General features: G+C 40.3%; 1 protein-coding gene across 1 annotated transcript in view; it reads left to right on the top strand.

The window, feature by feature from the left end:
- The window catches only part of Pdzrn4 (PDZ domain containing ring finger 4), a 359,992-nt gene that overhangs the window by 308,278 nt on the left and 28,537 nt on the right, over window positions 1-23,177 (top strand).

Below are 23,177 nucleotides of genomic sequence, written 5' to 3'. Positions count from 1 at the left end.
TGGGGCTGAAACTGTACCTTCAAAGGAGGTACTGAGCATGTGTGAGGTTCTGGGTTCAATGTCCCAAATTACCAAAGAAAAAAAGAAAAAAAAAGTGGGTAGATATATATAAGAGATAATAATCATATGGTAGTGAAAAATGCTGATAAAATTTCAATTAACTTTGATGGCCCATGCTTAATAAGAAAATGCAGACTAGATAGTGCAATGCTTGAAGTTAATTTCCAAGTGACCAAAGTAATCAGATTAACTCACCACCGAGTAGGAAGCTGACTCATCAGGAGCCCAATGCAAAAGCAATTTATCGTTCACTTGGGCAAACAACCATGAAAGAATCTTAGTAAATGAATAGTTAGGCAAAAACTAGCTTTAAATTAATCAGATAATTCATTAGTTTGTCTGTTCAAATATTTTTAAACACTATTAAAATTTCCTCAAGTTGCTAATAACAGACTCCATTTGATAATATTTAATAGGATTTTAAAATTGAGATTGTGTGTGTGTGTGTGTATAAATACTTATACATGAAAAGCTACTAGTTCACAGACGTCTAGACCATCCTCAGTTTTCAGTGTTTAAATGAATAGATGATAACCTGATGTCAGTGTTAAACGTTATGATGAACTATTCATTGTGGGTGTATGAGTGCGGGCCACAAGCTATGACCTAACTCAGAAAAAAAACCCATTCAGGACATCTTGCTGTAAATAAGGCATGCGCATTTTGTAGGAGCTCTGCTGGAACCTGGGAATGTGTGAACTTCCCAGCAATGAGCTTGCTCCATTCTGGAAGATTATGTCTAAAGTGAACACCTTTCTGCTTGAGTCGACTGCTCCAGTGCCTTGCAGGGGGCTGCTGTTTTATCTGCTCTTGTTTGTTAGTAAAGAAAAACCTATGGATGACACAGACATGTTAGCGTTATTGGACCTTTTGGTATGCCTTTTAATAAGTATCTTTTTAGAGTTTAGTTTTCTTTGTTAAGTGGGAGGTCTATGTACTCATTTTGCTATTAAGAATCTTGAACTAGGCACAGTGACTCGGGTCAGTTATCACAACGCTTTTGAGACTGATACCAGAACATCATGAGTTCAAGGCCAGCCTGAGCTACAAAGTGAGACTCTATTTAAAAAACAACGACAACTACAACAAAAACCCAAACAAGCAAACAGAATTAAAAACCTTATTTCATCAAATAAGGAAATGATCTCAAAAGTTGGTCAGTTACTGTCACGTTGGTAGGATCTTGACGGCAGTCAATGTCTGGTGACTTTTCCTGTTATGCTGACTAAGGGGAAACCTGCAATCTGGGGTGTAAAATAGCTGGGAAGAAACGAGTAATAAGAGCCCAGTGGTTCATTAAAAAGACTATTTCCATCTCCGGAAGCCGACTGAGGGAAGTAAAGTACGTCTGTCAACAGGTTTATTTATTTCCTGTTTCTTCCCTGTTAATCTTCCTTTTATGTTTCCTTAATAATTCATGCTGAAGAACTTCCTGAATTCTCTTCAAACAAAGAGAAGCTCTGGGTGGGTGAGCGTTGACAAATTTCTGTTGTGTCAACACAGACCTGGGGCGTCTTCCAGTCTGAAATTTAATGTATAAGATCTGAAATAGATAAATGTACAGCCTGTTTTCTCATTTATCAGATCTACACGTCCACTGATGGCTTTTAGTGCATGTTATTAGACTTTTTCTTTTGCCAATAAAATAAAGATGGAATACACTTTGTATGTATGATAGATTAGCTTAAACAAATAAATAAATAAAAGTAGAAGTGCCAGCTGCAGAAGGAAGGAACAGAATTGGACATCTAGAATATTCCTTCAAATGGCAATCTCACTGAGATCCTACTCAGTGAGAAAATATAAAAACAATAGATATGAAATTCTGTACAAATGTAGGATCAGCCCATCTCCGTATCATTAATCAGTGCATAGTTATTGGGAAAATTGTTATTATGCACTGTGGTGCTAAGCTAAAATAAAGAATAGCAAAGTTCTTTCAATAATTAGCTTTATGGATTATATTTTCTGCTGACCATTATATTTTATAATAACATATTATTTTTAGACTTTCACTGCAAAGGCTGGGAAGATCTTAAATTATTACATGATCATATTATTAACTGGTATCTAAACAATGAGTGTAAAAATAGAATATGAAAATTATGATAACAAATTCTGGAACGTAGTTTTATTTGATATAATGTTCACAAAATAAAAACTCTTTTAGTATTGCTGTGACATTTATGGTCAATCTGAACTACCAGCGGCAGTGGTTCTCAACCTTCTAAATGCTGCAACCCTTTCATACAGTTTCTAATGCTGTGGTCACCTCTACCAATCAGATCATTTTTGTTCTTACTTCATAATTGTAATTGTGCTACTGTTATGAATCGTCATGTAAATATCTGATAAGTGACCCCTAGAGGGGTTGAGACCCACATGTTGAAAACCAATGACCTATGAAAAACTGAGTTTGTAGAATTTAGCTTGTCAGAATGGAGCTCCAACATGAAGCACGCTACGTGGACTGATCAGTTTAGATCAACATCTCCATTCAAGTTCAAGAAGTTGATTAGCACGCTCCTGTTTTCTTTCTGTCATTAATGAGTAGCCTGAGTTAATAATAAGCTGCCGCATCTATGCTATTGAGGTCAGACTTTTGCAGGTCTAGCTCCAACCAAATCTATTCCCTGGGTTTATTTTAAAGTGAAGCACTAGAACTCTTGACCCTTCCTCCTTATCTCTTTATCCCTCTCCACCTGCCCTACCTTCTGTTTTATATAACCTTTGTCCCACATGTTTAGCATGGTTTCCTATATGTCAAAAGACTTGCACCTGGGAAAACCATCAGACCACTAACCATTCTACCCCATTTGTATAATCCCAGAGTTCAGTTCTCTTGCTCCTGGGGCCATCCTGTGAAGGCTCAGATCTCCCACTGACTTCTGCACAATGCTCACTCTGCACAATGGAAGAGCTATGCATGGTCTCCCTGTCTGATCGACATAGTATGTGACCTATCTGATCGACATAGTATGTGACCTCTTTCAAGTGAACGCCTACGGTCTTTCAACGTTTGACTAGGATTGCCTATTGCTATAAAGCAGTGTCCTGAACTATGGGTCCCATCACTTTAGCTCATCTCCTTTACTGAAAACATGGCCAGAACAAATATAACCAAGAACTACAATCAAGCCAGGGACAACCATTTCCTGTCCTTTCCAACTTCCAACTGGTGACTTCATGTAACGTGCACAGCCAGTACCAAAAAAAAAAAAAAAAAAAAAAAAGCATTGCTAACACTTCCTTCTGGAAAAAATACATTTTCAGTGATTTAAAGAAAGCAGCTTATAAATGTGGCGATGAAGGAACAGTAAGGACAACAGCACAGCACGCCACAAAAGAGCAGTGTCCAGTTGAAGCAACAGCAGGGATTCAATGTCTCCTCAGAGGCAAGCCTCAGATATAAACGTTTATCCAGCTCCCTCTTCTAACATTCTCTACAGACACCGAGGGCTGAATGAGCACAAAGCTGTTTTCAGTTCAAGCCTTTTCTCTGGCTGTCACCCTGACAAGATTGGCCATGGCAGCAAACACTCTATTCAGAGTGGTGGCTCTGTCTCTCTGTCTCTCACCTGTCCAGCAGGTGTCCTCCAGTATGGTTCAATCCCTTGGAGAATTCTGCCACACCTAATACCCCCTTGCTGGCACCCTTAGCCCAAGCTCCTGTGTTGTAATTAAGGAGCGATGAGTGAGCAACGGAGAGGGAGTTAATACCGAGCAGTTCAGTTGAATGACATCTGGAAAGCCGATGGGCTTTCACTTTGATATCTGCCACTAAATCACCAGCTCAATAAGAGAAAGTCACTTCCACTTATGAAAGATAGAAATACAGATAGCATTTTCTTTACATTAATTTTAAATGAACCCAGAAAATGTATAATAATGTTAATTTCTTAAATATCTCAACCAATACTAAATTTAAACTATAAGGAATTTTTGGGTCCGCCTGAGCTAAATGCTAAAAAAACCGTCTTTGCTTTCTCTCAATAGCCCTAATATATAAATTTGTAATTTATGTAAGGTGAAAATCGATGCCTTTGTATCTTGAGCACCTTCTCCCTCCTCTGACAAGGACTTCGGTTATAAGTCTGTCCCATGCGCCTTTTGCTTCCGCCACCCTGGGCTGTTCCCCGACAGACGGTGGCTCTCCCTGGAATGCTTCCTCTCATGGCTCATCTCATCGGATGTGACCAAATGTCTCACCAAAGTCCACCGAGTTCTTCCTGTCTTTAAGTTCCCATGTATAGTCTGAGCTTTTCAGTGACCATTAGAGCAGAAATTTAATCAAGAAGAATCAAGCCTTGGAGTTCAAGGAAACAAAGAGAAGATATGCATGTGTTCCATTTCTGCTTCTGATTTATTACTGCCCAGGTGTGGCCACAAAGGAAATACCCATGCTGGTTTTGAGTTCTCCTGTCTCCAAAACAAAGCTTATAGTAGATATGAGAAGCAACCAAGATTGACCCAAGAAAGAGAAGACCCATACAAGTACAAAACCAAACAAATAAAACAGACACCAAGAGCTTTTCTCTTCCCCAGCTGAAAGTGGCAAGGGGTGCAGGTATAACCCAAGCTATGGCTATGGCTATGGCTATGGCTATGGCTATGGCTATGGCTATGGCTATGGCTATGGCTATGGCTATGGCTATGGCTATGGCTATGTCCCTGCACCTTTGGTCTTCTCCTGCTTTTTGGCATTTATCCTCCCCTTTTTCAGAACCTCTCCCCAGACTCTCCATATTGTGGCAATATTAAGTGTGAGCTGTTCCTGATCCACGTTCTTGCAAGTTCAAGTGCAAAAGGAAAGACAAATGGTTTATTCTGTGTTAGTGGAAGCCATGGTTCTGTTTTCAATGAGCTTGAATGGGCCCCTTGACAGGGTTACTCGTGCTCAGGGACCACTGTGGACTAATACTCGGGGTGTGGGTCCATTCTTCAAGTTAAAAAATTGCCCCTAAACATACTCATAGACTGTGAAAGAATCTGTTTTTTAAAAAAGTCACCATCTCATTTCCAAGAAGACAGGATGGAATACTGGACAGTCCACAAACACACTACTGTGTACATTAGTGCTCTCCTAGGTTTCAAATTAAAGAAGGCATTGCTTTCAAATAATTTAGTATAGTGTTTGATTTATATGAACTTTCCCAAGCCAAGGGGGAAATGAGTGTTTAGAGAAGATGTGGGGGAGGACAGAAGGGCACACATATGTGACATGAATAAAGAACGATACTGTTTACAGAGTCAGGGCTAGTAGGAGGCAGTTAGGCAGCTGAAGGCTTATCTTTGAAGGAGTTCTTGAGACCTCAGATCTTTTCTGCCACACATTTCTTTTGAACTGCCATCAAGTAAATAGGCTTTGCCAATCACTCCAACTAGAATATCTGATATAGCCAAAGACCCAAAAGAAAAGATGCTAAATAAGTATGGACTTAAAGTTCTCCAATTTTGTGCCAAATTAAACTTCTGTTTTACAAGTTGACTAGATCAGGCATTTGTCAAAGTGCTAGAATATTATATAACATCGAAGAGAATTCGGATCACCTAACATACTGCAGTTGGTTGTCTTATATAACAAGCACCTCTGGCCATTCGACTGTCTTTGCATTCTCTTTTTCACCATGGCCCTTCATCCAAGTCAATTTTAAATTCTTCATTCGCAGCACACTTACTACTGAAAGTTCTTCTGACATGCAGTATTGTTCTCTGTCTCTGTGCCTCTGCATGGTCAATATTTCTCTTTGAAAAAAAATCAATTTTTTTAATTCCAAGACATTTTGCTGGGTTCTAGTGCCCCCAGTCTCAAGGTGACTACCATTTCTTTGGGAGTTTCTTTTCTGCCCTACTCAGTAAAAGTAAAAATAATTGTGTGTGCATGTCCGTGTGTATGTGTGTGTGTGTGTGTGTGTGTGTACCTATGCCAAAAGAAATTATTTCATAAAGAAAGAGGGAGTCATGACAAAGATAGAGGAGTTACTTCACAATTGGAACCCTAGGAAAAATTTAGACCTGGTTTGCAGGACAGTCAGTCAGACAGATAGACAGACAGACAGACATGGGAGCATTTGCCTCTGATGGGGTTGTGCTCTTTCATCAACAGAAAAGTGGTAGGGAGGGTGGATATGATTCATGTTGACAAACTCACTGGCTGAAGAGATGAAGCAGTAGTTTGCATCGAGTGGCTTCCTTGTCTCTCATGAAGCATGGACAAGGCTGACTGGTAATCAGGAGGAGAGAATAGGTACCCTACTGGAGCGGCTGGAAAACAGTGACAGCTTGGGAAAGTGGAAAGTTGGGGTACGCCTAAAAATAACATAATAGTCTGAAATGAGATAGCAACTAATGGTGAGACAGTTCTATTGGAATTTTGAGGCAAAGAAGAAACAGCACAACATCTTTTAAGAAAGTAGGAAAGCAATCGCCTTAACCATGTATCTACCCTGGAGCAGGGAGGTAGGCAGAAAGTACCACTCCTAGCTGAGGAGCTACTGATAAATTATAGATTCTAGGGGGCAGGGGTTGATTTTCTTTAAGAGTATAGCTAGGCCCCTGCATAGTCTCACAAGAGACAGCTATCTTTGGGTCCTTTCAGCAAAATCTTGCTAGTGTATGCAATGGTGTCAGCGTTTAGAAGCTGATTATGGGATGGATCCCTGGATATGGCAGTCTCTAGATGGTCCATCCTTTCATCACAGCTCCGAACTTTGTCTCTGTAACTCCTTCCCTGGGTGTTTTGTTCCCTATTCTAAGAAGGGGCACAGTGTCCACATTTTGGTCTTCATTCTTCTTGAGTTTCATGCATTTAGCAAATTGTATCTTATATCTTGGGTATCCTAAGTTTTGGGCTAATATCCACTTATCAGTGAATACATATTGTGTGAGTTCCTTTGTGATTGTGTTACCTCACTCAAGATGATGCCCTCCAGGTCCATCCATTTGGCTAGGAATTTCATAAATTCGTTCTTTTTAATAGCTGAGTAGTACTCCATTGTGTAAATGTACCATAATTTCTGTATCCATTCCTCTGTTGAGGGACATCTGGGTTCTTTCCAGCTTCTAGCTATTATAAATAGGGCTGCTATGAACATAGTGGAGCATGTGTCCTTCTTACCGGTTGGGACATCTTCTGGATATATGCCCAGGAGAGGTATTGCTGGATCCTCCGGTAGTACTATGTCCAATTTTCTGAGGAACCGCCAGACTGATTTCCAGAGTGGTTGTACAAGCTTGCAACCCCACCAACCATGGAGGAGTGTTCCTCTTTCTCCACATCCCTGCCAGCATCTGCTGTCACCTGAATTTTTGATCTTAGCCATTCTGACTGGTGTGAGGTGGAATCTCAGGGTTGTTTTGATTTGCATTTCCCTGATGATTAAGGATGTTGAACATTTTTTCAGGTGCTTCTCTGCCATTTGGTATTCTTCAGGTGAGAATTCTTTGTTCAATTCTGAGCCCCATTTTTTAATGGGGTTATTTGACTTTCTGGAGTCCACCTTCTTGAGTTCCTTATATATATTGGATATTAGACCCTTATCTGATTTAGGATAGGTAAAGATCCTTTCCCAATCTGTTGGTGGTTTTTTTGTCTTATTGATGGTGTCTTTTGCCTTGCAGAAGCTTTGCAGTTTCATGAGGTCCCACTTGTCAATTCTCGATCTTACAGCACAAGCCATTGCTGTTCTATTCAAGAATTTTTCCCCTGTGCCCATATCTTCAAGGCTTTTCCCCACTTTCTCCTCTATAAGTTTCAGTGTCTCTGGTTTTATGTGAAGTTCCTTGATCCACTTAGACTTGACCTTAGTACAAGGAGATAGGAATGGATCGATTCGCATTCTTCTACATGATAACAACCAGTTGTGCATGCTCACAGTCAGCTATTGGATGTATCACAGGGCTCCCAATGGAGAAGCTAGAGAAAGTACCCAAGGAGCTAAAGGGATCTGCAACCCTATAGTTGGAACAACAAGATGAACTAACCAGTACCCCGGAGCTCTTGTCTCTAGCTGCATATGTATCGAAAGATGGCCTAGTCGGCCATCACTGGAAAGAGGCCCATTGGACTTGCAAACTTTATATGCCCCAATATAGGGGAATGCCAGGGCCAAAAGAATGGGAATGGGAGGGTAGGGAAGTGGGGGGCGGTATGGGGGACTTTTGGGATAGCATTGGAAATGTAATTGAGGAAAATATGTAATAAAAAAAAAAGCGTATAGTCCCTGGTTGTAGGACCATACTCCAATGGAAGACCACACATCTTGATGTAGACAAAATGCTAGAAGGCTTCTAGTGGACATTACATATAGTGTGTGTGTGTGTGTGTGTGTGTGTGTGTGTGTGTGTGTGTGTGTAAAACACAAATTGGACCTGATAGGTTTAAATGAGAGGGGACACAAAGTTGAATGAGTAGGTAAGGGAGGATGGATCTTGGAGGATTTGAGGGAGGTTTATATATAATCAAAACTGTAACAAAATTCTCAGAGAGCACATTAAACCTGGGAAATACAGAAGAGAACAGAAAAGCAACCTGACATAGAAGTCACAGTGTTTTTCAAGTAACACCAAGATTTGTGGAATGGATCTTCACAGAGCCTTCATGGATACTGGGGTGTGTATACTCATCCAGGACGGCACAGTTCCTCAGATAGGAGTACAAGGAAGCAAAATGCATACACTTAGCAGCAATTGACCTTTTGCTATATAATACAGTGTGGTGAGCAAGGGCAGCAGGAATTGCCAGCAGGCGCCATTTTACCTACATGTGGATTGGAAGCTAAATAAGGGCAGAAGCAAAAGCATGAAAGAATTATTCGCAGAGAAAAGTAGAAAGGCCAGAGACTAAATATTTAGTGTGAGAATAAAGGAGCTAAAGGGAGAATCTGAGAATCGGAGAGTGTTGGATCTCCATAAAGAGTGCACTGCTTGGAATCATTACTTTAAATTAAAGCACACAGCTGGTAGCCTAGACTAAACTGTACTTTATACTTGTGTAAAACGTCTATATGAAGTACAGCACGACACACAGTGAATAGGTGCTAATAAAAAGATTACTTAAAAAAACCTAAATATTAGAAGAATAAACAACCCAATCAATAAATGAAAGATGAACTGAACAGACAATTCACAAGTGCACAACAAGGAAAAATTCACCATCCTCAAGTCATAGGGAAATACAAAACTATACTGAGATTCCATTTTTATATCACTCAGAATTGCTGTCATCAAGGAAAAAAATTAAATGCTGGCAAGGATATAGAGAAAGCAAAACTTTATACACTATTGGTGGGAGTGTAAATATTATAGTCACTGTGGAAATCCATATGGCAATTCTTCCAAAACCTAAAAATAGAACTACATATAATCTAGTTGCATTTCTGCCAGAAATTTACCCCAAGGATTCTAAGTCAGTATACTGAAGAGCCATCTCCTCCAGCATTATTCACTATAGGCAAGTCATGGAATGAGCTAAAGTGCCCAATCGTATGAATGAATGAAGACCACCGGTGAATACACTCTACGAAGAAAGTTAATTATGTCTTCAGGACAAAGAATGGAGCTAGAGAATATCCTGTTAAGTGAGAAAAGCCAGACTCATGAGGATAAATAGCATCTATTATCTCCCAAGTGTGGAGCTGAACAGCAACAAAGAGTCTTAAGATTAAGAAGAGGTGAACAGTGGACGAGTGTGGGCAATGGAAATGTAACTATGGTGAGTACCTTACATGGCTACCAAGGAATAGAGAGAGCATGAGTCCTATATACGCACATAAGCCTTATACACATACATTATAAACATACATGTTATGAAGCCTTTTCTCACATACAATTAGCATGTGCTAATAAAACTTTTAGAATGACATTTGCAAGTAATACTTCTTTCTTTATTTTTTTATTAGATATTTTCTTTATATACATTTCAAATGCTATCCCGAAAGTTCCCTATACCCTTCCCCCGCCCTACTCTCCTACCCACCCACTCCCACTTCTTGGCCCTGGCATTCCCCTGTACTGGGGCATATAAAGTTTGCAATACCAAGGGGCCTCTCTTCCCAGTGATGACCAACTAGGCCACCTTCTGCTACATATGCAGCTAGAGACACGAGCTCTGGGGATACTGGTTAGTCCATATTGTTGTTCCACCTATAGGGTTGCAGACACCTTCAGCTCTTTGGGTGCTTTCTCTAGCTTCTCCATTGGGGGCCCTGTGTTCTGTCTTATAGATGACTGTGAGCATCCACTTCTGTATTTGCAAGGCACTGGCATAGCCTCATACGAGACAGCTATAACAGGGTCCCTTCAGCAAAATCTTTCTGGCATATGCAATAGTGTCTGGGTTTGTTGGATGATTATGGGATGGATCCCCAGGTGGGGTAGTCTCGGGATAGTCCAGCCTTTCGTCTAAGCTCCAAACTTTGTCTCTGTAACTCCTTTCATGGGTATTTTGTTCCCTATTCTAAGGAGGAATGAAGTATCCACCCATTGGTCTTCCCTCTTCTTGATTTTCTTGTGTTTTGCAAATTGTATCTTGGGTGTTCTATGTTTCTTGGCTAATATCCACTTATCACTGAGTACACATCATGTGAGTTCTTTTCTGATTGGGTTACCTCACAAAGGATGATATCCTCTAGATACTTCCATTTGTCCAACAATTTCATAAATTCATTGTTTTTAATAGCTGAGTAGTACTCCATTGTATAAATGTACCACATTTTCTGTATCCATTCTTTTGTTGAGGGAAATCTGGGTTCCTTCCAGCTTCTGGTTATTATAAATAAGGCTGCTATGAACATAGTGGAGCATGTGTTCTTATTACCAGTTGGAAATTCTTCTGGGTATATGCCCAGAAGAGGTATTGCTGGATCTTCCAGTGGTACTATGTCCAATTTTCTGAGGAACCACCAGACTGACTTCCAGAGTGGTTGTACAAGTTTGCAATCCCACCAGCAATGGAGGAGTGTTCCTCTTTCTCCACATCCTTGCCAGCATCTGCTGTCACCTGAATTTTTGATCTTAGCCATTCTGACTGGTGTGAGGTGGAATCTCAAGGTTGTTTTGATTTGCATTTCCCTGATGATTAAGAATGTTGAACATTTTTTCAGGTGCTTCTCAACCATTCATTATTCCTTAGTTGAGAATTCTTTGATTAGTTCTGAACCCCATCTTTAATGGGGTTATTTGAATTTCTGGAGTCCAGCTTCTTGAGCTCTTTGTATATATTGGATATTAGTTTTCTATCAGATTTAGGATTGATAAAAATCCTTTCTCAACCTGTTGGTGGCCTTTTTTGTCTTATTGACAGTGTCTTTTGCCTTACAGAAGCTTTGCAATTTTATGAGGTCCCATTTGTCAATTCTTGATCTTACAGCACAAGCCATTGCTGTTCTGTTTAGGAATTTTCCCCCTTTGCCCAATCTTCAAGGCTTCCCCCCCCCCCACTTTCTCATCTATTAATTTCAGTGTCTCTGGTCTTATGTGGAGGTCTTTGATCCACTTAGACTTGAGCTTTGTACAAGGAGATAAGAATGGATCATTTTGCATTCTTCTACATGATAACCGCCAGTTGTGCCAGCACCATTTGTTGAAAATGCTGTCTTTTTTCCACTGGATGGGTTTATCTCCCTGGTCAAAGATCAAGTGACAATAGGTGTTTCGATTCATTTCTGGGTCTTTAATTCTATTCCATTGATCTATCTGTCTGTCACTGTACCAGTACCATGCAGTTTTTATAACAATTGCTCTGTAGTACAGTTTAATATCAGGCATGGTGATTCTACCAGAGGTTCTTTTATTGTTGAGAATAGTTTTTGCTATCCTAGGTTTTTTATTTTTCCAGATGAATTTGCAAATTGCCCTTTCTATCTCAGTGAAGAATTGAGTTGGAATTTTGATGGGATTGCATTGAATCTATATATCGCTTTTGGCAGGATAGTCATTTTTACTATATTAATCCTGCCGATCCAGGAGCATGGGAGATATTTCCATCTTCTGAGATCTTCAATTTTTTTGTTCAGAGACTTGAAGTTCTTATCATACAGATCTTTCACTTCCTTAGTTAGAGTCACACCAAGGTATTTTATATTACTTGTGACTATTGTGAAGGGTGTTGTCTCCCTAATTTCTTTCTCAGTCTGTTTATCATTTGTGTAGAGAAAGGCCATTGATATGAGTAAATTTTATATCCAGCTACTGCACTGAAGCTGTTTATCAGGTTTAGGAGTTCTCTGGTAGAATTTTTGGGGTCATTTATATATACTATCATATCATCTGAAAATAGTGATATTTTGACTTCTTGCTTTCCAACTTGTATCCCCTTGATGTCTTTTTATTGTTGAATTGCTCTGGCTAGAATTTCAAGTACTATATTGAATAGGTAGGGAGAAAGTGGGCAGCCTTGTCTAGTCCCTGATTTTAGTGGGATTGCTTTGAGCTTGTCTCCATTTAGTTTGATGTTGGCTACTGGTTTGCTGTAGATTGCTTTTATTATGTTTAGTTATGGGCCTTGAATTCCTGATCTTTCCAAAACTTTTATCATGAAGGGGTGTTGGATCATGTCAAATGCTTTCTCAGCATCTAAAGAGAAGATCATGTGGTTTTTGTCTTTGAGTTTGTTTATATAATGGATTACGTTGATGGATTTCCTTATATTAAACCATCCCTGCATCCCTGGGATGAAGCCTACTTGGTCATGATGGATGATCCTTTTGATGTGTTCCTGAATTCGGTTTGCGAGGATTTTATTGAGTATATTTGCATTGATATTCATAAGGGAAATTGGTCTGGAGTTCTCTTTCTTTGTTGGATCTTTGTGTGGTTTAGGTATCAGAGTAATTGTGGCTTCATAGAATGAATTGGGTAGAGCACCTCCTGTTTCTATTTTGTGGAATAGTTTGAGAAGAGTTAGAATTAGATCTTCTTTGAAGGTCTGATAGAACTCTGCACTAAACCCATCTAGTCCTGGGCTTTTTTTTTTTTTTTTTTTTTTTTTTGGTTGGGAGACTATTGATGACTGCTTCTATTTCTTTAGAGGATATGGAACTGTTTAGATTGTTAATCTGATCCTGATTTAACTTTGGTACCTGGTATCTGTCTAGGTACTTATCCATTTCATCCAGGTTTTCTAGTTTTGTTGAGTATAGCCTTTTGTAGTGAATCTGATGGTATTTTGGATTTCCTCAGATTCTGTTGTTACGTCTCCTTTTTCATTTTTGATTTTGATAATTAGGATACTGTCCCTGTGCCCTCTAGTTAGCCTGGATAAGAGTTTATCTATATTGTTGATTTTCTCACATAAACAGCTCCTGGTTTGGTTGATTCTTTGAATAGTTCTTTTTGTTTCCACTTGGTTGATTTCAGCCCTGAGTTTGATTATTTCCTGCTGTCTACTCCTCTTGGGTGTATTTGCTTCCTTTAGTTCTAGAGCTTCAAGGTGTGCTGTCAGGCTGCTAGTGTGTGCTCTCTCTAGTTTCTTTTTGGAGGCACTCAGAGCTATGAGTTTTCCTCTTAGGACTGCCTTCATTGTGTTCCATAAATTTGGGTATGTTGTGGCTTCATTTTCATTAAACTCTAAAAAGTCTTTAATTTCTTTCTTTATTTCATCTTTGACCAAGGAATCATTGAGTAGAGTGTTGTTCAGTTTACACGTGAATGTTGGCTTTCTATTATTTATGTTGTTATTGAAGATCAGCCTTAGTCTGTGGTGATCAGATAAGATGCATGGGATAATTTCAATATTTTTGTATCTGTTGAGGTCTGTTTTGTAACCAATTATATGGTCAATTTTGGAGGAGGTACCATGTGGCACTGAGAAGAAGGAAGGTATATCCTTTTGTTTTAGGATAAAATGTTCTGTAGCTATCAATTTAATCCATTTGTTTCATAACTTCTGTTAGTGTCCATGTGTCTCTGTTTAGTTTCTGTTTCCAGGATCTGTCCATTGGTGAGAGTGGGGTGTTGAAGTCTCCCACTATTATTGTGTGAGGTGCAATGTGTGCTTTGAACTTTACTAAAGTTTCTTTAATGAATGTGGCTGCCCTTGTATTTGGAGCATAGATATTCAGAATTGAGAGTTCATCTTGGTAGATTTTACCTGTGATTGCCCCTCCTTGTCTTTTTGATAACATGGTTGGAAGTCACTTTTATTCGATATTAGAATGGCTACTCCAGCTTGTTTCTTCAGACCATTTGCTTGGAAAATTGTTTTCCAGCCTTTCACTCTGAGGTAGTGTCTGTCCTTTTCCCTGAGGTGGGTTTCCTGTAAGCAACAAAATGTTGGATCCTGTTTGTGTAGCCAGTTTATTAGTCTATGTCTTTTTATTGGGAAATTGAGTCCATTGCTGTTAAGAGAAATTAAAGAAAAGTAATTGTTGCTACCTGTTATTTTTGATGTTAAAATTGGGATTCCGTTCTTGTGGCTGTCTTCTTTTAGGTTTGTTGAAGGATTACTTTCTTGCTTTTTCTAGGGTGTAGTTTCTGTCCTTGTGTTGGTGTTTTCCCTTTAACCTTTGAAGGGCTGGATTCATGGAAAGATATTGTGTGAATTTGGTTTTATCATGGAATACTTTGGTTTCTCCATCTATGATAATTGAAAGTTTTGCTGGGTATAGTAGCCTGAGCTGGCATTTCTGTTCTCTTATGGTCTGCATAACATCTGTCCAGGATCTTCTGGCTTTCATGGTCTCTGGAGAGAAGTCTGGTGTAATTCTAATAGGCCTGCCTTTATATGTTACTTGACCTTTTCCCCTTACTGCTTTTACTATTCTATCTTTATTTAGTGCATTTGTTGTTCTGATTATTATGTATTGGGAGGAATTTCTTTTCTGGTCCAGTCTATTTGGAGTTCTGTAGGCTTCTTATATGTTCATGGGCATCTCTTTCTTTAGGTTTGGGAAGTTTTCTTCTATAATTTTGTTGAAAATATTTGCTGGCCCTTTAAGTTGAAAGTCTTCATTCTCACTCATCTACTCCTATTATCCACAGGTTTGGTCTTCTCATTGTGTCTTGGATTTCCTGGATGTTTTGAGTTAGGATCTTTTGGCATTTTGCATTTTCTTTGATTGTTGTGCCAATGTTCTCTATGGAATCTCCTGCACCTGAGATTCTCTCTTCCATCTCTTGTATTCTTTTGCTGATGCTCACATCTATGGTTCCAGATTTCTTTCCTAGGGTTTCTATCTCCAGCGTTGTTTCACTTTGGGTTTTCTTTATTGTTTCTACTTCCCTTTTTAGGTCTTGGATGGTTTTATTCAATTCCATCACCTGTTTGGTTGTGTTGTCCTGTTTTTCTTTAAGGACTTCTACCTCTTCAGCAGTGTTCTCCTGTATTTCTTTAAGTGAGTTATCAAAGCCCTTTTTGATGTTCTCTTCCAGCATCATGAGATATGATTTTAAATCCGAGTCTTGCTTTTCGGGTGTGTTGGGGTATCCAGGACTGGCTGAGGTGGGAGTGCTGGATTCTGATGATGGTGAGTGGTCTTGGTTTCTGTTAGTAAGATTCTTATGTTTGCCTTTCGCCATCTGGTAATCTCTGGAGTTAGTTGTTATAGTTGTCTCTGGTTGGAGCTTGTTCCTCCTGTGATTCTGTTAGCCTCTGTCAGCAGACCTGGGAGTCTAGCTCTCTCCTGAGTCTCAGTGGTCAGAGTACTCTCTGCAGGCAAGCTCTCCTCTTGCAGGGAAGGTGCACAGATATCTGGCATTTGGACTTGCCTCCTGACTTAAGATGTAGGGCCGAAACGGCCTGTCCCAGAAGCTGTGTTGCTTCTGCCTGTTTCAGAAGCTGTGTCATTTCTGTAGTCAACACTCTTACCTGCATAGACTAGTCTCTGAGGGATCTGGGACCTAAGATGGCTCCCACACCTGCTCCGGCAGATCCCTCTTGGGTGGACACCTCTCCTCTGGCGGGGAAGGTGCCCGGATGTCTGGAGCCTGAAACGGGGTCTGTCCCAGAAGCTGTGTTGCTTCTGCCTGTCCCAGAACCTGTGTCGCTTCTGTAGTCCACAGTCTCACCTGTGCAGACTAGTCTCTGAGGCATCCAGAACCCAAGTTGGCTCCCCCACCTGCTCCAGCCGAGCCCTACTAGGCAGACACCTCTCCTCTGGCAGCAAATAATACTTCTCGTACATTGTGTTGGCATTTTAAGTTGTTCTGATGGAAAACTCCCAAGAACTAATCATCACAAATGACTGTGATAATTGGCAATGCCATTAGAAAGATAATCAACAGTCATTTCAATCTTCACTCAATGCTCAAAACTCAACACTTAAACCCTTGGATCCCTGGATTCTTAAATGATTTCCTACCAATAGTGACAGTCTTCTCAAAAGACCCAGCAAGCATCATCTGCTGCACACAGATTCCCTGTGGTTTTCACTTACACCGTTGTGCTCATTGTAGATAGCATGAGGTTTCTCAAACCCTATTACATGACCTAGCTATAATGGCTAAATGTCCAAAAGGAAATAAAATCAGTATGTCATAGAGACATCTACCTCCTGTGTTTATAACAACATTCATCATAACTGCTGACATATGGGATCAACCTAGGTGGACTTCAAATTCCATAAAGTCACCTGTTCCAGTAGACCTTAGAGCAGAATTTGATGTTCTTGTATCTTAGTTTTCCATTTCTACTTGTGTTCCACTCTATAATTCTAATTACCAGCCCCCTCTTCAGTTTCCACCCAGGTGGGATCCATGTTCTTCTTTAGTTTAAAACCCTCAACCAAATGAGCATTTTTGTGTCAAGAGGATTCACATCCTACAACAAGGAGCGGATAACTCAGGTCTATTTGTCATAGAGTTCATAAAGTCTGCACTCAAATAGTAAACGGAGGAATAATCTCAGTGGGAAAGAGGTTGCTGACAAGGCTGCTGAGAAATGAGACTTACTTGCTGTTGAATAGTTTGTTATGAATGCAATGATGTCATTACTGGGACTTGGGCCACGGATTTTTGTTACTTATATTCTTGTAAGTGTGATGTAGGTTTCCGTTGCCTGGAAGATAGTAGGATTGACATAGTAAGGGGCTTTTCTTCTCTGCAGGGTTAAACTGTCCAGTTTCAACAGACTATTTTCAATAATTTCCAAGACATCTCCTTAATTATTATGAACACACAACACTAACTGAAGACAGAGATGTGAACGGCCCTCCTCTTTTCACTGTCTCCTCTGAGATGACTACCCTCTCTGGTCCTAGATATTGTTCCAGCTTGAGTAATAGTAGTTTCTCACTCAGTGCTTGCAAGCCTCTATGCTTAGAGCCTTAGCTACAGACCAAATGTTTGATTATGGTTTTCTTTCAAGTTCTTAATTCCTTCCTAGACTCAATCATAAAAGAAAATATTTTCACAGTGTTCTAGTACAACTCATTTCTGTTTTTTTCAAATAAAATAAATACTTTTCAAAACAAATATATTCTGACTAAATATATTCTAATTAAATATGTTCTTATTTTAACATAGTACTTGTGCATATTTCTGGAGAGAAATGTGATCGTTAAGACTTGTATATAATATGTGATGATTGTGTCAATTTAATTACCAAATCTACTGCTTCAGACATTTGTCATTTCGTTATTTTGAAAACATTCCAAGTCCTTTCTACTAGCTATTTTGGAATGTTCAGCCAGTTATTGGTAATGACAGGTATCGACAGCACCATGGAAACTATTCTCCATCACCCACGGTTGCACCCTTGTGTCAGAGCATCTCACTCTATCCCTCTCCTTGTACCCTTTCCAGGCTCTGGGAATCACCCTTCCTAAGTCTTCCTTCCATGGGATCCATTTGCTATTCCAATATAAATAAGAACACTCCGTATTTGTTTTAGTGAGGCCATTTCACCTGACATAATGGCCTCCGTCCTTGTTGCTACAAATGACAGAATGTTGTCTCAACAGCTGAGCTGTATTCCATGGTGTATATAAGCAACATTTCCTTTGCCCATTCATTTGTTTCTGGACCCTTGTTCCTTCCATACCTTGGAGATCATGATTAGTGTAGTAGTAAGCATGAGATTCAGGTGCCTCTGTGACACACTGATTTCTTCTTCTTTGGATATTTACTATATGGCAGGGTAACTGGACTATATGGGGGCACTGAAAACCCTCCATTCTGATTTCTGTTAGTTTGCATTCCCAGTACAGTGCTATCTTCCTTCTTTACCCATGGTCTCTTCCTCTCTCTTTAATGAAAACATAATGGATCGAAGTTGAGAAATCATTGTTTAATGGCTCATTCTTGTCCTAAGAGTGGGATTTTTGCGGAAAGCTCTTTTGACTCCAATCTTTTCCATACCCCATCTACATACAAGCTAATTCTCAGAGGAATGGATGCCATGGTTTGATTTATTTTTTAAAATGAAACTTTATCCATTTCCAGGATAGGATTTTTTGACATGTGTTTATATACAAGTGAATGTGGCTATGCCAGGTGTGTGAAGTGCCCATTTGCTGTCACGGTGACATATGTGACATTAGCACTTCTGTCTGCATCAGGGCAGACCTGAAGCTTGCACACACCCATGAATTGCCTCTGAGAAGGAGCCAATAGCTTTTTCACTTTTATGGTTTTCAAATGAACTCCTGGTAGACAGAGAGCTGTGTGTGAAGATGCAGGAAGCATGGCCTGTTACTTCAGGTGCTTCTTCGGAAGCCAGCCTGGGACGGACAAAAGAGTGCTGGGTGCAACTTCTGCCGCAGATCCATCTCATGGTGCCTGCACAGCTTCCCTGGCCTCAAACCAGCATATTATAGAAGACACTTATTAGTAACTTTATCATAAGAACCTCCGCTATGAACTGTGTGGTTCCGTGAACCTGTGTGAATTGTGGAACCACCACAGGAAGGAAGCACTGTCATCCTACACTAGGGCTGGGTTCCCTGGCTTGTGAATTGTAAGATGTAAGTCATCAGACCTGGACTTTCCTCAGTGCCTGAAGCTCTAACCCTGGGAGTCCAGCCCATGAATTAAAACCGTGTGTGGCTGAGGAGCCAGCGCAGTAGAGAACAGGCTTCTCATGTACATTCAAAGACCAGATTTTGGAGCGCCAGCCGTCATGTAAATAAAAAAGCACTGCACATTGAGAACTGCCTGTAATCCCCCTGTTAGGAGATCAAGACTGAAACATTCCTGGGGCTTCTTACATTCCACCCAGTCTCGCCAGTCAACAAACTCCTAGCTCTAAAAGTCCCTGACTCAAAAAAGTGGGGCTGGAAATGTGGCTCAGCTGCCAAAGACTGTCAACTTCATGCCCAACTACCTACATTCATCCCCTGGATCTACATGGCAGAAGAAGAGAACTAACTACTGCAAGTTGGACTTTGACCAATACACACAGATTTAATAAATAAATATAAAGAAAAATGTTTCTCAATGGAGGAACATGATTGAGAAAGAGACTGACCTTCATCCTTGGCTTCTAAGCACCCATGCACATACATGAACATGTGTGTGTGTGTGTGTGTGTGTGTGTGTGTGTGCACAGAAAGCTGTGAATTTTCTGCCTGTGGTGATATGAACTAACCTCCTGTTGAATCACATTTTACATGATCTTTTAAAAAATTATTTTGTGTGCATGAGTGTTGGCCTGCATGTTGGACTGCCCATGGGGTTCAGAAGAAATTGTCAGGTCCACCCACATCTTCAACTACAGACAGTTGTAAGCCACCAAGTGGGTACTGAGACTCAAACAGAAGTGCTCTGGAAGAGAAGCCAGCACCCTGAACCATCCTTCAAGCCCCAGTTTGTCTAGTGAATGCACTAAAGATAACCCTAGAGATATAAATATGTTATGATGTTGTATCAAGGGATGAAAACATAGCATCACATTTTGGATTAATCTGAGCCCAAGCCTGAATTTTGTACTTCTCTCCTTGTCTTCCTGTCTTCCATTTGTCTGTAGATCATGGTTTGTTGGTCTATCTGTGATTTGTCTACTCTGTGCATCTCTCTGATCTGCTGCTGTTGCTACTTCTGCCTCTAACAGTAGGCTTCTCTCTATACTTCTCTATACTGAACAGCACAGAAAACATGGAATGGGAAAGGAATGAGGGATTCATTACAGAAATCCTTAAAGTTTTATAGAGTAAAATAGTAAGCGCAGAAAAAGTATCGTACTGCACACATGGTATCGAGCTACATCCATGTTGTTTGCAACATTGATGGTCGGTCTTCATTTTGCTTTCCACTGTTGGCTGCCTCCAGCAAATGATTACTACCACACGCAGACATACACACATACATGAGTCAGAGTCAGGGACAGGGGAGAGTGTACAACCAAAGATTAAAGCCAGGTGTCAGCTTAGCTTATGAAAGCTGATTGTATAGGTCGTCCAAGGCATAGTAAGGTTAGGTGTTCCATGGCTCTCAAAGGGAGGTTGGCTTTAAACAGGCTGAGAACACAGTATAACAGCAGATTAGGTATATATCCTTAAACAATCGAGTGGTGTATTATGGATTTGCTATAAACTGCCAAAAGTTCAATCTTTTGGAGGTCAAGAGATAATTTTCCTAAAATTGTATCTTTACCTTATACATATTATATCTATTATATTATATATTATATATATTAATATACATATATTGTATTTTACCCCACATTTACATTTTACATTATAATAACGAGTCTTTTAAAGGAGATTTATTTATCAGTTTTACTTCTCAAGTACACCTGTAAGAGAACAGAAGCTCAGAGCAAACACCAGATTTCGCTGGTGGGATGCTTAAATGGGAAGCCTAAAACACCTGTGCAGAAAGCCCGACAAAGGCAGCTAGATACAGGAGGTGTGTGCCGTCTCAGAAAGTGGTGTCCTGGAAATCTAGACTAGATTTTAATACTCTTTAATACTCTTTACATAGGTTCAAAGGTATGAAAATATTGAAAAAATATCTCAAGGTCTTAAGTGTTTTTTTTTTTTCCTTTGAATACTTGGGTAGCTACTTAGGATAGCTCTAGAGATTCTGTTGTTAATAGATTCATTCAGTCTTATTACACAGCACTCTGCTATGCTCTCCTAGACAGACCCCCCCAAGAGTGGGCAGATAACTCTAGGAATTCTGTGCAGACATTGAGAAGTATATCCATATGCAAGTGCCTCCCCCTGCACGAGTTGTCCTTCCTTAGCAACCTTGATTTAAGAGCTGCAAAGGCAGCTCTCTGCAGTGTATTCAGGTTTCCTTGGAAGACTCTTTCTTGGGCAGCGGGCTGGTTTGCTCACTGTACTATTGGTGGGGCAGGCAGATCTGTGGCTGTGACTCCTTCCTGGAGGTCCAGGTTGAGTTAGGGACCATCAGCCTCCAGAGCTATGAGCAAGCTGTCAGTTTGGAGGAGACCATGGCTTGGTGTATGTGTTTCCCCTTTGGGTAACAAATGAAGTCCTTATTTCCTGTTCTGTCCGGGACAGATGGATTTCCCACCTTTTTCTGCTCCCCCAAAAGCTTGGTTGGAATGTTGTTTATTTTTGAGGTTGTAATTTAATTACAGTGTCTCTCCCTTCTCCTTTCTCCTTTCAAACCCTCCCACATACTTCTCCTTCAAATCCATGGCTTCTTTTTCATTAATTATTATTACATACATATCTGTATTATATATAAATACATCCCTAATATAGCCCAATTATAGTTAATGTTCCATATTATGTTACTTATATTTATGTTTTCTTTTTTTGTTTTTGTTTGTTTTTCTTGACAAGGTGTCTCACCATATAGCTCTGGCCATCCTGGAACTAACAATGTAGACTAGGCTGGCCTCAAACTTAACAGAGATCCACCTGCTTCTGCCTCCTGAGTGCTGGGCTTAAAGATGTGTGTTCCCATGCCCAGCTGAACATTTGGCACTGAGCAACCAATTGGTATGCTTTTCCCCCAGGGACCATCTCTCCTGTTCTCAGTTGCCTGTACCTCTTTGTGTAGGTTGAGGTCTCACGGTCTTTTCTCTATCCAGTTTGGCACGTTGGCCAGCATTCTTGTCCAGCTTGCTTTTAAAAGCCCTTACAGTAGCCTACACACTTACATCCTTTGGTTTCATTTTGTACTAATTTGCAATACTTGTCTCAGGGTAGAAAGCTACCTTTTGTTTTACATTGGCTGTTGGCTATGAAATTATTGGTCATTGGAATTTATGATAGTAAATGTCCTCGTTAAGGATTTATCCATAGATTATAGCGCATCATTTAAACAGTCTTTACCCAGTGGCCAGGGCATCTCTGAGATGCTAAACTGAAGGGAGGGAATTTCCCCAGACGATACAGAATGCTGTAGGAAGCATCCTCTTGTTCACAGCCAAGTGAACTTTTTCATATTTAGCCCCAGTATCTCTACTCTTGGGTAGCTAAGCTGGGCCTTGCTGTCTTTGTCTATTCTGTGTACTGTAGTAAGATAACCAGACATCAGGTGACTCATATAGTACAGACACGTTCCTCAGAGCTGGAACTGGGAGGTTCAAGATGAAAGCAGCAGCAGGTTGGTCTTTCATTGGGCCCACTTTCTCACCGAGAGCACAGTCACCCTGTGACCTGCATACTTGAGAGCAACTGTGCACCCTGCCCCTTTCTTCATAGGAGCACTCTTTTCCTTCACAGTCTTCCCACTCATGACCTAGCTACCTTTCAAAGGTTCCTCCTCCTGATCGGACAATCACCTCGAGGGTTAGGATTTCAACATTCAGTTGGGGAAAAACAGACCTATATGCCCACATCAGTGTATTATTCAGCTTCATAATCATTTTATATATACATGCTCATACACACACATTTTCCATCAAAAAGGAAAGGCTTCTTAAATATGGGTTCGCTTTTACAAAAATCTATGCAGGCAAGGAAAGATTGGGAAGGAGTCACAGCATCCTTCCTGGTAGTGGCTGAGCTCATGGTGGCACTCCTGTTTATTGATGAGGTGGCACTGACAGCACAGAGAAAGACACAGGTCCACAGGGCTGAAGCCAAGAGCCAGGCTTCCCTTCCAAATCATACCCTCCTCCCTCCTCCCTCCTCCCTCCTCCCTCCTCTGACTACTTAGTGGTAGGTCTTACCTTCTCCTCCACAGTAGGAACAAGTTTCCCAAGACACTTGGAATTGTATGATTTATCCCAGTCGGCATCCGAAAGTGGCACAAGCCCATTT

This window comes from Mus caroli, unplaced genomic scaffold (genome assembly GCF_978045245.1).
Source record: "Mus caroli unplaced genomic scaffold, Mus_caroli_1 scaffold_16, whole genome shotgun sequence".
Lineage (NCBI taxonomy): Eukaryota > Metazoa > Chordata > Mammalia > Rodentia > Muridae > Mus > Mus caroli.
Note: the sequence above shows the minus strand (reverse complement) of the source record. Positions and strands in the feature narration are given on the sequence as shown.